The sequence below is a fragment of the Nestor notabilis genome, unplaced genomic scaffold (genome assembly GCF_000696875.1).
Source record: "Nestor notabilis isolate BGI_N333 unplaced genomic scaffold, ASM69687v1 scaffold3340, whole genome shotgun sequence".
NCBI classification, from domain to species: Eukaryota; Metazoa; Chordata; class Aves; order Psittaciformes; family Psittacidae; genus Nestor; species Nestor notabilis.
The window spans coordinates 85339-100405 of NW_009909537.1; positions in this window are offsets into that span (position 1 = coordinate 85339).

Genomic DNA, 15067 nt, shown 5'->3' on the forward strand with positions numbered 1-15067 from the left:
GGAATGCATCTGCGAGATGAGGGCTACCTCTTGGATGCGTATGTTAAACTCTCTTTTCTTCTCTCCCTGCCTCCTCCAAACCAGCAGAAAGTCTGTGAATTCCCTTCAAATATAAATTGTGATGAAGACCTGGAGGCTGTTACGCTGTATTTAGTTTCTAAGGCCCAGGAGAGCATGGAAGCCCTGCGGGGCTTCTCAAACACAGCCAGCAGCCTCAAAGTGCCTTCTAAAGTGAAATTCTGCTGGACTTCCGCCTAGGGAGCATGACAAGTGGGACACACTGAACTAGCGTCACCCTGGCCTTCTGCCTGCTTCTGAGGCTTCAGGCATCATGGTGGGCTGGGAATGGTGGGTCTACTGCCCTCATTTCCCTCCTGACTGCTGGTTCTCCCTTGCTTCCTCTGTATGTGGCACCTGGAGGAGATTTCCATACCCTGAACTGCTGTTTTTCCTCCAGGCGAGGTTTCAACCCCTTGGCAAGCATAGCCTCACAGCTGCTTTTTTTTACAGAAAAGTAGCTCAGAGCACAAACCTGCAATAGCCAAATCTATGAGGGCTTTTCCCTCAGCACAGGGAAGAATGGGGCACAAGCCTGAGCCAGCAGAGTCACCCTGCAGGGAATGCTGCTCTCAGCACAGTGCAGACCTGTCAGCATGGACTGGCACCAAGAGCCAGAGGAGCCATGAGGAGGGGCTGAGGTGGCTTAAAAGCATGTGTGCGTTTCCCAAAGCCCAGGACTCACCCTGGTGCTGTCCTAAACTAACTGCATGCTGTGCCATTTGTTGCTTCTGTCATCCAAGAGCATTTTCTCAACATGCTGATGTTTCTGTGCACTCATGTTTGTTTTGTGAAAACCGGAACATCCTGCTGTGCTACCTGTCACCTGAACATGTAACTCCAGTTACTCTAAGAGATGTACTTGCTGCTAAGCGCTTCCTCCTTGGCAGCAAAGCTTGTTTTGTTCGAACTTCCTCTTTTGAGAGGATATGAGAAATTACTCCACGGTGCCTCTGCCAAATCTCTTACTGAAGCCCTGCATTGCATGTCTATGGTTTTGTGTGCTTCTATCCTTGCCTTATGTAGCTGACATGAACATAGTTTGACCTGCAAGTGGCAGTATATGGCTTAAAATGCTTCTTTCTTCCACGGTATTTTCTCACCAGCTCGACATTTGGAGGGAAGGATAATTGGAAGGCTGACTGAATTCCTCTGACTAGGGGCTTACTTAAACAATCTGCTTGTCCGAATTGTGTCAAGCAGCTCCTTATTATTCTAATAGTGCTCAAGCGTAGGAAAAGATTTTGAATTGCTTTCTTTTCTCAAGTTGTTTTAAAGCTGCTTTTTATAGTAGTCAAGATTTATTTCCCTGCATACTTTGAAGGCTTTAATTTCCTATGTGAATTTGGAAATAGCACTGTGTAGATAATTTCTACATAACACGTGGTGTCATCATAAATATACATTCAGGAATAAGTACATCCAGTCAACAAAATAAAACTAAGTTGTGCACATAATTTCCTCTGCAAAGCTGGTGTTAAAATTCTTTTTGCTTTTTGGTGGCAGGATAAACATTTTTCATTGCTGCAACACTTCCCAAGGCTTTCTTCTGACCCAACCTGACAGTGATAAGGTTTAATCAGATCCCATGGCAGTGCACTGAGTATAAACAGATGACATTGCTCCCTAATTTTTAAATCTTACTGACCAGAATATGTGCCGTTCTTTCATAAAGTGTTGCTGAAGTAGTTCCCAGGTGAGACCAACATCTCATACACCTGAGATGAGGCATGGAGAAAACTGGATTGATCCTAGCACCCCAGAGCTTTTGTCAGGGACACCAAGACTGCTTAATCCCTATAGGTGCAGCTCCACACTCAGGTAGGGCAGAAGTAGACGACTGCCCAAATTACCAGCAGGGATTAATATTTGTGTGATAGATTCTGCTAAAGATTACATGTTTTTATGCTAACAAAGTGACGGTAGAATAGTTTTCTCCTCTTTCTTCTCAGACCTCAGCCCGGTTTGGTTTTGCTGGTTGTCACCCAAAATTTGAAAATAGCTTGAGTGATACCCCACAAACCTCTGTTTTACAGATGGAGTAAGAAGGCAGAGTTTATACATACTCATGTTATTCTGCTGTCTCACCCATGAGTCAACCTTCCCTAGGACTGAATGGCAAGCAGAAGTGATGCTCTGCTTTCTCTCTGCTTCCCATCCTCTCTCTGCTTTATGTGTGAAGGTGCTATGCTTCAGCCTAGTCAGCTGCAAGTCTGGTGCTTTTTCACAGGCTTTAAAAATAAATCTTGAAAGAAACTATTCTCTTCTGTTTGGCTATAAAGGACACTGGAAGTTTCCTATATAGCATATCATGCATAAAAATAATCGCTGCAACTGCAATGTACAAGTACTTATTGTTCTGAGGTAAAATCAAGAGGTGTCACAAGTGAAAAATATTACTCTGGAAAAAAAATGTCCTTGCTTTAAGAAGTAGAGAAAAACAGCTATATCAGTGGAAAACCAGGACACAGAGAGGGTTTTATTTGTAAGTCAGCCTTTTTATGGTACTCATCAGAATCCCTTTAGTACCTCATTAAGATGAATTCATTTATGCTCATAACTCTTCTATGGAAAGTATGGAAATGTAATTTTCTTCAGTTTAGAAAAGGGAAAATGGGCCAAGGAAAGACCAAATGAATTGCCCAACATCATGAAGATCACCTATGGCAGAGCAGAATAGAAATGCCCATTTCCAGAGTCCTGGGCCACACTTTTAACCACAAAACAATCTTTTTCTTAAAGATAATCGTTGGTATCTATCACGGAGGGGAAAAAAAAACCAAAACAAACCAACCTTACTTTCAGGAAAACAAAAATATAGTGACAGAGATTAAGTGCTTCATCTGGAAATCCCTGAGATTTGAGAGAATTTAAATGCTAGCAAAGTTTCCAGAGGTTAACTTCTGATTCAGCTATGCTCATAAGGTAACAAGATTTTTAAAAATAAATTCAAATACTCCATAAACAATAGAAGCTACAGATGAAGAGGGAAATCATGAGCTTAGGGGTTTTTTTTGCTTTTCAAATGTACTCTTCGAAGCACCCATGAATATCCTGTTTTTAACACCATAGGTCTCCATCTCCTGTCAGTTTTACAATCCTCAATTTCAGAAATGATGTAAAACATATTCTTCAGTCAGTATTCTGGCAGTTCCATTCCATGCTAGGTCTGCCTCAACCCCAGTGCTCTGAACCCAGCAAGGACAGCCTTAAATCTATTCGCTACCCTGTGCCCTGAGCTTTTCTTCCACTTTAAACTTTTCCTGTCCATTTCCCACCACAGTAATGTTGTTAAATCGTGGTCCTTTGCATAGTTTCCTACTAAACTGAAAGTGTTTTGAGATGCTACGTAGGACTTTTGGAATGGTTGCTTTCATCTCAGCCTTGTCTCTTCAGTGTCTTAATCTTGGACATAACAATGTTTTAGCTTCAAGACTTCTTCTGGACCTGAAATGTATGTCCCTATGAATAGGAAGTCTCCAGGGTGTTATTAGTGGGGAAGTTAAGTGGACAGCAAGGTGGGAGAGAACATGTATCTCTGCGCAAAGCAACCAATGATATCTGTAATCAAAGCGGATAGGGAGAATGTCATAACCAAAGAGCTGCATTGTCACCTTAAAAAGTGCTTCTTGCTATACATTACACGAGATGTGGTGCCTCTCCCTCAGTGAGTCTACGTGACTGGCCAGTCACAGGCATCACAAGCAATCTGTGCAGCTGCACCCAACGGCACTGCTCTGCTGATCTCACTGCTCCACCACTTCAACTGAACCAAGTCTCAATTGCAAAACCTTTCTTTCTCTGAACTCTTCCCTCAGCCATGTGTGTGGTGTCAGGTTGCATAACACACACTGTTCAACAGTGGATGCATAAAGGCATTTGTCTTGTGCTACTAGGAGTGATGTTAGCCTGCAGGTATTTCTCATGAGTGCCTGTGCATGGTGAGAGAGCTTGATGGATTAGAAAGTCTAAAAGAGCTGTCTGTTGTTGTTCCATGATAGTGCAGTACAAAGCCACTCAGTGTCTCCTTGTGTCTGCACCTGCCTCTGCAAAATGCTGTTACCTGGCAGTCTAGGAGGCAGAAGGTAGATTTTTTAAACTACTTTTTTTCTACCAAAACCTGATAATTCAGACTCCTCCTTGAAGATGGGGTGGTTGTGTTTATCATCCTAGCAGAATTCCTTTTGGAAAGCAACAGGTTATGTGGCTGATTTCTTGCAGCACCAACTGCTCAAATCTTAAAATAATTAAGTAAGAAGCTGTAGTTCTAATCCCACTGTGGTTTGTTTTTTTCTCCTCTGACCATCTGTGAAGTATGTCTTCTCTCAGTGCCAAAGTAAAGGAAGATTTACCAGGCAGTGGAGACCACAAGAGAAATGACTGAAGGACCTAGGGACTGTTGAGATGTTCATCACTGGAGGAAAAGCAATGGTATGTGAAGAAACACAAGCAGTACCTGTTATCTCTTGCTCTCTTTCAAAAAATGCCCTGTCTTGCTCCTTTTCTGAAGTGGAATAAGAAAAGACTCACTATGGTCTGCACCCACAGGGAAGTTGGGAGTATAGGAAAAGAAAAGTCATCTTCTCCCAGAGAAAGATGATCGCAGCCACATTGAAATGCCAGGTCTACCATTTCAGGGTGTGAGCAGCCTGGAAGAATAAAGCCTCAAGGAGTCTTAAGGACATTTGAAAATGCAAAAACAAAGTGGAAATAAAAGAAGAAAAACATACAATTGAATGATGGGAAGAGGTAATTACTGAAAGATATGCAAACAAAACAGAAAAGATTCATGATAAGCGTTTAAAAAAGAGTAGGACTAGAAAGTCAGTGTCTCCTGCAAATCTTTTTCTTCCTTAATTCAGTTCCATATGCTTAGAGCTGAACCCATCTTTAGAGATGATGGCTTATGCCTTTCTGTCAAGCATTTTTTATCAGCTGTGCTAACAAGTTTTTTTGGGCAGGAAGGCACTGCCGTGTCTAACATGGAAAATAGGAAAGCCAGCTTTGAAGACTTCCAAGCTTTCTGGAACTCCTGCTTTTTGAAAAGCCATTTTTCCAGGATACACTGTATTGAAGAACAATAAACTAAGGCCAACTGCTTGCTGTTCATGTCTGGTTTTATAGGCAAGAGTGGTGTATGCACCTATTTGCTGAGAAGTGTTAACTGTTGTTCAGGCTCTTTTTTGACAAAAATAGGATTCCTTACAGTTTGTGCCATAGCACTTCCTTGTAAAAAGCATAAACCACGCAGTAACAACTAAACTCTGTATGTTTAAAGTAATGGTCTTAGATTTTGCTTCAAAGCACCTTTGAGAACCTGTTATGGCAAAGCAGATTTCTCCAAATTGGTACCTCACTTACCATAAGTAATACTCTATAACAAGTTTTTTTCAGTGAGGTATTCAATGTGCATTTGCAATAGAGAATTTGCAGTTCACATCCACTGCTGTTCAGAGAAATTTTAGGGCATGAGGTACACAGGGATGATAAACAGCATCAGCTGTCACCAGAAAACTGACTAAAAGAAACTGAAGAGTTAAGCTTTATGACGGATATAGATGCAAGTATTTCTTCAAGTGATGGGATGGATATGGCATCATTGTGGCAATCTCTGCTCCCAGTTAGCAGGTGCTGAAGCTAACAGTGTGTGCCTTGCTCGCTTGCATGCCTGGGGAGCAGGAGCTCTGCCAGTGGCTGTATCCTGCCAGCTCCCCAGATCACAGCCTGCAGTGGCTGCAGGGCTGGCACAACAGAGAAACTCATATACAAATGCCTAAATTTCCACGTTTCAGCTGCCCAGCTGAGGAATCGAGCATTTCTCATCTTGAGGTATTTCAGGGTCCTTTCTGAATGGGGGACTCAGAGAACCTTTCTAAATACAAGGGAAACATTTTAAATGTAGCAGACTGAAGCGATTGGCAACTAGGGTGACATCAGATTTCCAGGAAGTCAAGGAAGATGTGAGTTTGCTGTGTACACATATCTGCTGTCAATTTTGCATGTGCTGATGCATTTTTCTCTGACTTTTCCTTTCTTCTTATGAGCTTACAGCCATTTCTCCCCCACATTGCAAATGACAACTTAAACACAGTGGATCCCGTCTGCACTCCTTAGCAAGGAAAGGTCTATTTGTATTTCTGTATCATTGCTAAGTTCAATGGGATATATTTCAGAAAAGGATAGCTCTCCAGCTGCAGCCTGGAATTTGACTCCGTGAAAAGCTGTGGTATCAAACCTGATCTCAGTGAACTATGAGCCACCTGAGTGCCTAACCCAGTAACTTTGGCTGTCCAGATGTGGGGTGGGATTATTGGCTGGTTGGATATAAGCTTGTAAGTTTCAAAGAAACAACTGGAAATGTAATGTAAAGGGGAAAATACAGTTTGTAAACTCAGCTATTTTGCAGTATTTACAGTCAAATCCTCCTGTCCTTGCTTTTGCTGAATAGCACTAATTAGCCTCCCTGATGTGTCCCCAGGAGCATTTGTGTAGGAGAAAATGAGGATGTCAAAATCACTGCTTTACTTTTTTTTTTCCCACCAGGAGGGCTGGTTCAGCACTGAAGGTGACAGCAAGTTATAAAATCTTGTGTCCTTTGTGATACTGGGAACCCCGAAACTGATGCAGCATCAGGCTGACCTATGGTCAGGACACAGCACACTGTGCAGACTTCCCACCAGGGGCGAGACTCACAGACATCGCAGTCTTCAAAGTTTTTATAGGACTTTCTTATAAGTAAAATAGGCTGCTTCTATTGCAGATAAAGACAAGGACATGCTGGTGGCAACATCCCTGGTGTCAGGTGAAATAGACCTCCAGACATTTCCATTACGATTAACCAGTTAAATTTAGGTTTAGGAGCTATGTACAGTAAGTACAGCATGGTTCTGAAGGCCAAGAGGTATGTGCAGCACAAGTACAGCACAGCACAGCACGTGCCTGCACTTGCTCAAGGCAACTGGTGCATGGATCACAAGCTCCTTGATGTACAGTAGTCTGGTTAGGGCAACTGCATATGTTCTGCAGTCCTAAGTGGAAGTGAGATGTCCCAAAAGGAAAACACATCCAGTTCTGGGCAAAACTTGTAAATGGCTTAGCTGGGTAATGCCAGCTTTCCCAGCACTTTCTGTGCACAAGTGCCTGTATCACAGCGATTGAAAGAGCTGTGATTTCATGGGGAGTAGTATTTCCACATCATTTACACTAGCTGTGTGAGAAGTCACAAATAGGCATGGGACTCAGGCAGCTGTGTTGGTAATTCCCAGAAGAAAGTATATGGGATCCAGCTTCTCTACATTGCTTAACCCTAGCACTGTAGAGACTGTTTTCAGGGAGGAAAGGACAGTTTATTTTCCCTGTTTGCTTCAGTGATCTTAATCAGTGCAGACACTGCCAAGGAGCAACACTCGGTTGGTGCCAATTCTCGGCTGTAAGAAACAGGCCTTGGTCTGCTTGGAAAGCACCACAGCCTGCTGCCTTCTGGCCTGCAGATGCTGAGGGTGAATGGTCCAGGCTGGCAATGACTCCTTCCTCTCTCTTTTGGCAATGTGTAATGAGCTCTTCGCAGCCTGAAGGAGCCCTTGCAGCAGCTTGTCCCAGGAGGGCAACACTTTTCCTGCTCTGCTGGAGCCTCCATGGGCAGCAGAGGATCCACTTCCTTAGCCTACTGCATTAGATCGTCTAACTGCATTTAAAAACTAGCAGTGTCTAAATAGTTTCCCTTCTCCAGCTGTGACCATTTCAGTCAAGAGCGTGAAACTAAAAACATCCTATTGATCTCTTTGTCTCTTTTCCTCTGCTGTGCAAGCACATATCATAAGGCTAAAATCTGGGCTGTGCTGAAGTAGGTGGTAAAATGCCTACTGACTTCAACAGAGCCTGGGTTTTACTTCAGAAATAAACTGCAGAGCTATTCAGTAAATGAATTCAACATGCCAGTTGCAAACTCATACATTTTACTGGTTTAAATTGCATTACTCTGGGTTTGTAGTACTGCTATGGGAGCATATATTATTCCAGTGTTTCCTATACATCACTGAAAATCAGATGCTAAACCTAATCTGCCTAAACTCCAACACTAGTGACACACAATTCAATTATAAATTGTGTGCAAAATGTGTAAACTGCCGGAAGTAGCTTCTGTCAAATGTGTGCCCAGGGGCTCAGTAATGGATACAGTGTTATGCTTGCTAGTTTATTGCTGTCTATACTCTCTTCATGCCTACATCCTTGTCTTATATTCTTACTCCATTGTAGGCTCATTTCTTTCTTCCTAAAATATTTAGAAAGGAATTGAAATGAAAAATTAAAATAATTGTCTAATTTTGCATGAGCAGAAGGTTCTTTGGCATAAATCTACAGTGAAACAGGCATTATTGACAGCTTTGTCAAGTTTCCCACATGGACAGTTTATGCTGATTTCCAGGCAGTTACAAATAATTAAAGTTAAAGATCTTTGTAGCTTGTCTGACAAGGCTGAAACAAGAAACATGTATACATCTGACTTTGGAGAGCTTATGGTTCATGGTGCTGCTGGTTTGCTTCTCCAAGGAACTGGCAGGTTGTTTTCCAGCACAAAACAGTGGAGGCTAATTTGGGACTACCAGAAATGATCACAAAGTGGATTTCATAAATGATCACATGATGCAGCCTGAAGAAAGCTGGTAATGTCAGGAACCATGGTACAAACCTTTATGTTTGGTATGTGTTCAGCAAGAGCCCGCTGAACTTGGTTTTGCTGTCCTACAATCTCATTTTCAATATGCAGTAAAAACAGCTCTAGGGAAAGGGAAGCTTGCCAGCCTGACTAGACAACTTTTATATGGTGAAGATGGCTGTGGCAGTAAAAATCTGTTTATTAAAATCTCTGAGTATGTGTAATTATAGGGTACTGTGTGATGAATAAAGATGAAGTTGGGAATGAAAAAGATAGTCTTTTAGTCACTTTGGGACTGCAGTAGCTGTAGGTACCTTGAAAACTTCCTAGTTCGCATTGATAATGCATGAATGAAATGGAGTTCCCTTGATGACAAAAGCTGGCAAAATTACACATGATCAAATCTAACAGCAACATTCCTAATTTTTGTGTGTGGGTAACAAGGTTTGCACCATATGTATTTTATATGTTTGCATTTGTCTTCTAAGAAAGTCAATAGAGGCAGGCCCCAAACTACTGATAACTGATCCGTGTTGTAATTATGTTGGGTCTGGTTTATGTCTAATGATAAGATTCCTGTGTTTATATAATATAGACACCTGAAAAGAAAAATGGGAATTTGAAGCCTCAAGAACTGAGATTTGTACAAGAAGGGAGTTTCTCTTTCTGCTGATTCATAAAAAATAATAGGGCTGAGGGTTGAGAGGTTATCTAGTCTATCCTCCTAAATCACGGTAAGCCCAGTGCATTTTGTGCAGCCGCTGTAGAATTGGGAGCAGATGAAGAGCATTTACATCCTCAGAGGATACTATCATTCCCATTCTTCAGTGCTCTTTTTCAGATTTCTTCAGTACACTTTTCTTCACCAGTGCTCCTAACCTTTTCTTCTTCCTCTATAAGGTTTGTTAGGGGACAAAAAAACATTCAGAAGCACCTACTGTTCTTGGAAAAAAGAATCCACAGCTGATCTTTTCAGTGAAAATGGATGTAAAATCTTCAATTTCTGCATCTTCAGCCAATAGGTTTAGCCCCGCATGTTAGATGGGTGCATTTATGGAATGTCACAGCTTGTTACCCTTTTCTGAGGCCTTTAAGGCTAGTTGGTTTTCCACAAGGAATAAGAATTTTTTATCTTCATTGACATATAAGCACTCAGTGAAGCTCAGGCTCATACCTCACTGGTAAGTTTTAATGAGACACCATACTTGAAAAGTCTACGTCCCAGTAATATCAGTATGGTGCATTTGCTGATTGTTGGGAATGTTCTCTCTGAAAGAAAAGCTCTGAAGTACCCATGTTTGCTACTTAACTTTAGGTTAGTATGTAGGCCAGGTATAGACAAATATGATGAGATATTCTGGATTTCTCTCTTGCTAGGAACACTTTTCCTTTTGGTTGTTCTAACAGAAGCGTTGAAAATCATGAAACTAAGGAAAATGTTATCTCATTTTTCAGGTCACTGTTTCCCTTCTAGATGCATTACAATTGTATTGACTTAATTAAGCTGATGTAATTAGGGATCTAAAATTAACTCTGAGCTGTGATATTGCTCAGTTCTTTGCTTCATCTTACAAAGAGTCTTTTGTTGGAGTTTCATGTCTTACAAATGTATGACACTTTCGGTAGCAATTGCTTCAGTTAGTGCTATGTATGATTAATTTGAATGGGAAATTCTAGGAGATTCTGTGGAATCTAAGTCTAGGTGTAGTCAATAATAGTAATATTTCCTTTTACACACACAGTCAAGGTCTCTTCTTGTCCTGGAGCATTTTTTCCAGTAAATTTTGATCACAACCTACCAAAAATGCTAAGAGTTTTTAAATTGACTCACAAAGGATGTGCTACAGTTGTCTTTGGACTACTCTGGTTTTCTGTCTCCTCATTGTTGTGCTTAACCTTCTCAGTGTCACCTCTTAAGGCTTAGACAGAGTTATCTGATGGCAATAAAAGTGCTAGCTTCTGCTAGGCTTCCCAGGGATAAATTTGGCCTATAACCTCAGAATGCTTTCTGAAGGATATGACTTCTTTCTGAAGTCACTTTGATTGTCCTAGAAATATCATTCAAATATATAAAAGCCTATTTGCTGGACTCTTAAAAGGCAAACAGTGATGTAGATCTCCAGAGTTCATCCGCTGGTTACCGCCAGATTTCAACACCCAAATATCCTGATTAGTATTACTTAATTGACGTTTGTAGATAGAACTAGTGAACATTTATAGCTCCAGCATATAAAAAAAATCACACTGCATCTTTTCCTTTTCCTCACATGTACAAATATCTTAGAATTGTAAACGGTATTTTAGAAGTCTTTAAAGATATAGAGAATTAACCAACTTAGTTTTTCTTTTAAAAAAGTCCCCCTTGCAAATCTGTTGAAGCAAATCAACCAGTCTCATGCTTCTGCATTGCAACATTTCACCTTCATGTTTTATCACTTTCCACATCAATAGCAAACACCAAATGTGTAATCTTTAATGGTTATGAGGATTTTCTCCCTTTCTGAACCTGAACTTTACTTGCAAAGGAGCTGGAATGGAATTCTTATCCACTAAGTGTTCTGTCTTTTGAAACAACTAAGTTTTCATTTAGCCTAAGATTAACTTCTTAAGTGTATCATCATCTTCAGGACAGATAAGGCTTTGATGTCAAAGCAGTAAGTCATGAATCTCTCTTGCAGTCAGTGTGCATTTCCAGAACATTTTGTGTTTTCCTTAATTTGTATCAATTAATGTGTGCTCTCTTTCTCTTCCTTAAAACTTTAGACATTTTTGTCTGCTGATGGTAATTTCTTTCTTGTCTTTTCTTCACTTTTTGCTTCTTTGAGGAAACAAATTCTCAAGTTTTTAATTAATTCTCCTGCACTGTCATTATAATTGTCATGACCTTTGAGATTTTACAGTTTTGGCAGATGTAATCGGACAAGTGACACCCTCCTCATGTTTACTGAATTCCTTTCCTGACTGTAAAACTCCATTTGTTTTGTCTGGGTGACAAAGTTATTTCAGCTGCAAACCTTGAAATTGTTTCAGAAGAGTTTTTTCTTTCTTATCACCCTTTTTTTCCTTTCAAAATAAGTCATATTAATTAGTTTTTAAATCAGAAGTTTAAGGATCTCTGTGTAGTCTCTTTCTTATCTCTCAGTTCTTTACACTGAGGCTGTCCTCAATTAGATTGTGATGGCTATTTATATCACTCCTGAATGTTCATCTCCAATTATAAATCTGTACAAAAGGCCAGGTTTGAATTTACATGGAACATACTTCAGCAATTCTTATAATATAAATGACCGAAACATGATTAAAGAAACTGAGAGACTTGTGAAGGCAATTTAAGGTTCTATCGAAGTCATTTAAGTTGGTGAAGATCTATTAATATTATGGAATCATAATTTGATGCCAGAATGGGGATTTTACGTTAAATTTGGAATCCCAAGTGTCTGGCTGTGGATTTTTCTATAATATGGAAAAGAAATAAGAAGAGATCTCTTAACATCATTGCACCTACTTTACAATAATGTTTTTATTCATACATGCAAATACAAATTTTAAGATTTATTTTGGGCATGGATTTTTTCAAGATACCGAAGCTGGAAATAAACCCTCCACTTCTTTTATCTCCCAGCTGGGTACCCATTAACCTCAGGTGACTTCATATGCTCAGTGTTTTTGTCATAAAGCATTTATTTTTAATTTAAATACTTGTTTTTAAATACAGTATAAATGAATGGCATTATACATTTAATGTAATAACCCTCTAGATAAAAGGTAGATGCAATCAATATATTGAACCCAAGTGAAATCAAGATAAATATACAAATGTGAATGGAGGGCACTAAATTGATCCTTGAATTTCATTCTTGGTTTATACGAAGTATTTATATGGGATCCATTATTTGGATTCTATAAATAGCATACATTTATGTGTTGGTGTGACTCCCAAAAAATGGCTCTACACAGCAGTATTTTCTTTTCTCCATAAATAACCTGAAGATTGTCTGTAAGTGTTCAAATCCTATCATTCATCTATATGATGAACCCACAGCTGCTTTGTCTTGCTGTTGTAATGGTATGGAACATGTACGTATTCTTCAGTCAGATTCTGTTGTGGAGGCTGATTTCAGGATTTCTGTAGCAATCTAGAAATATTTACTGCATTGAGGTTTACAGAGAATTTTAGCCAAAAACCTGCTCATTTCTAGACCATGATTTCTCTTAGGCACTGTCTAGAGCTGTTTCGCTCAGCTATGTCAAGACTTGGGGAACAGTGAAATACCTATCTATGGACAAAATGGGCCTCCAGCATTAGTACCTAACTGCAAATTCGTGGCTTTAGTTTTGGGTGTAGGCATCTAAATGATACTTCACTCTTCACTCTATCATATTTTTTCCCTCTTTGAGATCATGTCTGTGTGCTTCCTTGACTAGGCTCAGGGTGAGGAAATTAGTCTAACTGAAGTTGTAACTGGATAGCCCCAACCAAGGGTTACATTCCCATGCCTAATGTCATTGGGATTATACCAGTGATGAATTTAATGCAAGTTTAACAAACATTGCACAATTATAAAAATGTCTTGTATGAAGCTCAAAATCCCTTCACCCAGTTCATCAAACAGCCTCCATATTGAAGTCAAGTGACACTTCTTTCCAATTTGTAAGCATTTGCTTCTTGCTTTAAAAATTCCTATTTATGATGTATCCAATTGTAGATCTAATCTACAGTCCAGGGTGAACTGTATAATAACACCCTTTAAACACTGCAGTGTCTTCCCTCTAAGCACTACTGCTCTGGGTTGGTTCACTTGTGTGAGCTTCTGCAAGGGTTGGGACTGTTTCCTATAATAATTTTCACTAGGTCACAGAATATCTCTCCTGCTTTCCTGCTAAACAGAACCATGTCTGGGCTAGCATTGATACTGAAGATAGTTGTTGCCTGCTAATAAGGTGCCACAAATTCCCACAGAATTCTTGAAACAGCAGAAATGTCTGGGGTTTCAAGTTTGTTCATAGTGGCTCCAGAAATACTTGACTTTTTGAAGGGTCATACTTATGATTTATATCTTCTTTATATCTATCTTGAAACAATGGACTTCATGTGGAAAATATTGTCCTATGAATGGCAGAAAAAACCAGAAGCTGCACTACTGAAATTCTTATTTCTTAAGCTCCAAGTCATCGTGTTTCAGATAGTATGTTCTGATAACTGGGGATCAAAGAGGAGTCGTCTGGGATCTTTACAATTGTGTCTAATATCCACCTTGGTGTGACTGATGTCCTGTCAGCAGTTAAAAGTAGCTTTTCTCCTGGCTTATGTAAACACTTAGAAAGGAAGACACCACAAAAGGAGATGCATCTGCGAAAGGCTTAAGAAATACTGCTTTGAGTTTGTATAGAAAATGGCACTCAGTTTCCTGAAAACTGGTGAAGTGTTCACAGTCTAAACTCTCAGAATGGAGTCATACAGATGAAGAATCTAGGAATTTATTGAAGTAGGTTAAAAAATAAATCCCCAAGATCTATCTGAAATATCCTGACTGTAAATTCCTATTTTGAAGGCACTACTCATATATTTCTCTTTCTCTGTGAAGATCTACACTTGTTTTGATTTAGTACAGTTAAGTAGAGCGGCACACTCTGTGATCTCTTCTCAGCCTTTCATGACTTCTCAACCTTTCCCTAGCTTACAGATCAAGCAGGAGACTTTCATTAAAGTTGCCAGAATTTTTCTTCTGATTCTCACATCAAAACTAAACAATTGCACTTTTCAGTGTATCCTCCACCCTTTGTTTTCCTGCTGTCAGATAGCACAACAGAGCTGAGGGGAAAAAATTCAGTGCAGGTGATTATTACACGTTACATTCTGTTTCTGTCCTTAACTTGAAAAAGAAAATTGCGAGACTGAGGAGAACTGAGGAGAAAACCTGCCCCTTTTTGCTTGGTGAAGCAAAGAGGAGAAGGTGAAAAGCAATTTGCACCTAGCCCACTGTTAGTTGTTCCCATATAGCAGCACCCTTCAGCTTGGAAGCTACTGTTTTCATTTTGTGCTTACTCCTACAGAGTAATATCTTGAGAAATTAATAAAATTCTTGTGTTTCTCTAATGGTGCATTCAACTTCTATTCTTTTCTTTGTGCTCAATTTATTTAAAGCTTTCCAAGCATTGAATCTCTGGTATGTGAATAACCTCAGGCAGTCCAATCTATCTGGAAGAACACCTCCAGTTATTTATTGTGTTTCTAAAATGGCATATATGCAAAAGCAGGCTGTGAAAAATATCACTGCATAATAATTTTATATAATTATGTTTATCATAAAGAGGGCAATGTGCTATCTACTCTTAATTGCCACTTCCACTACA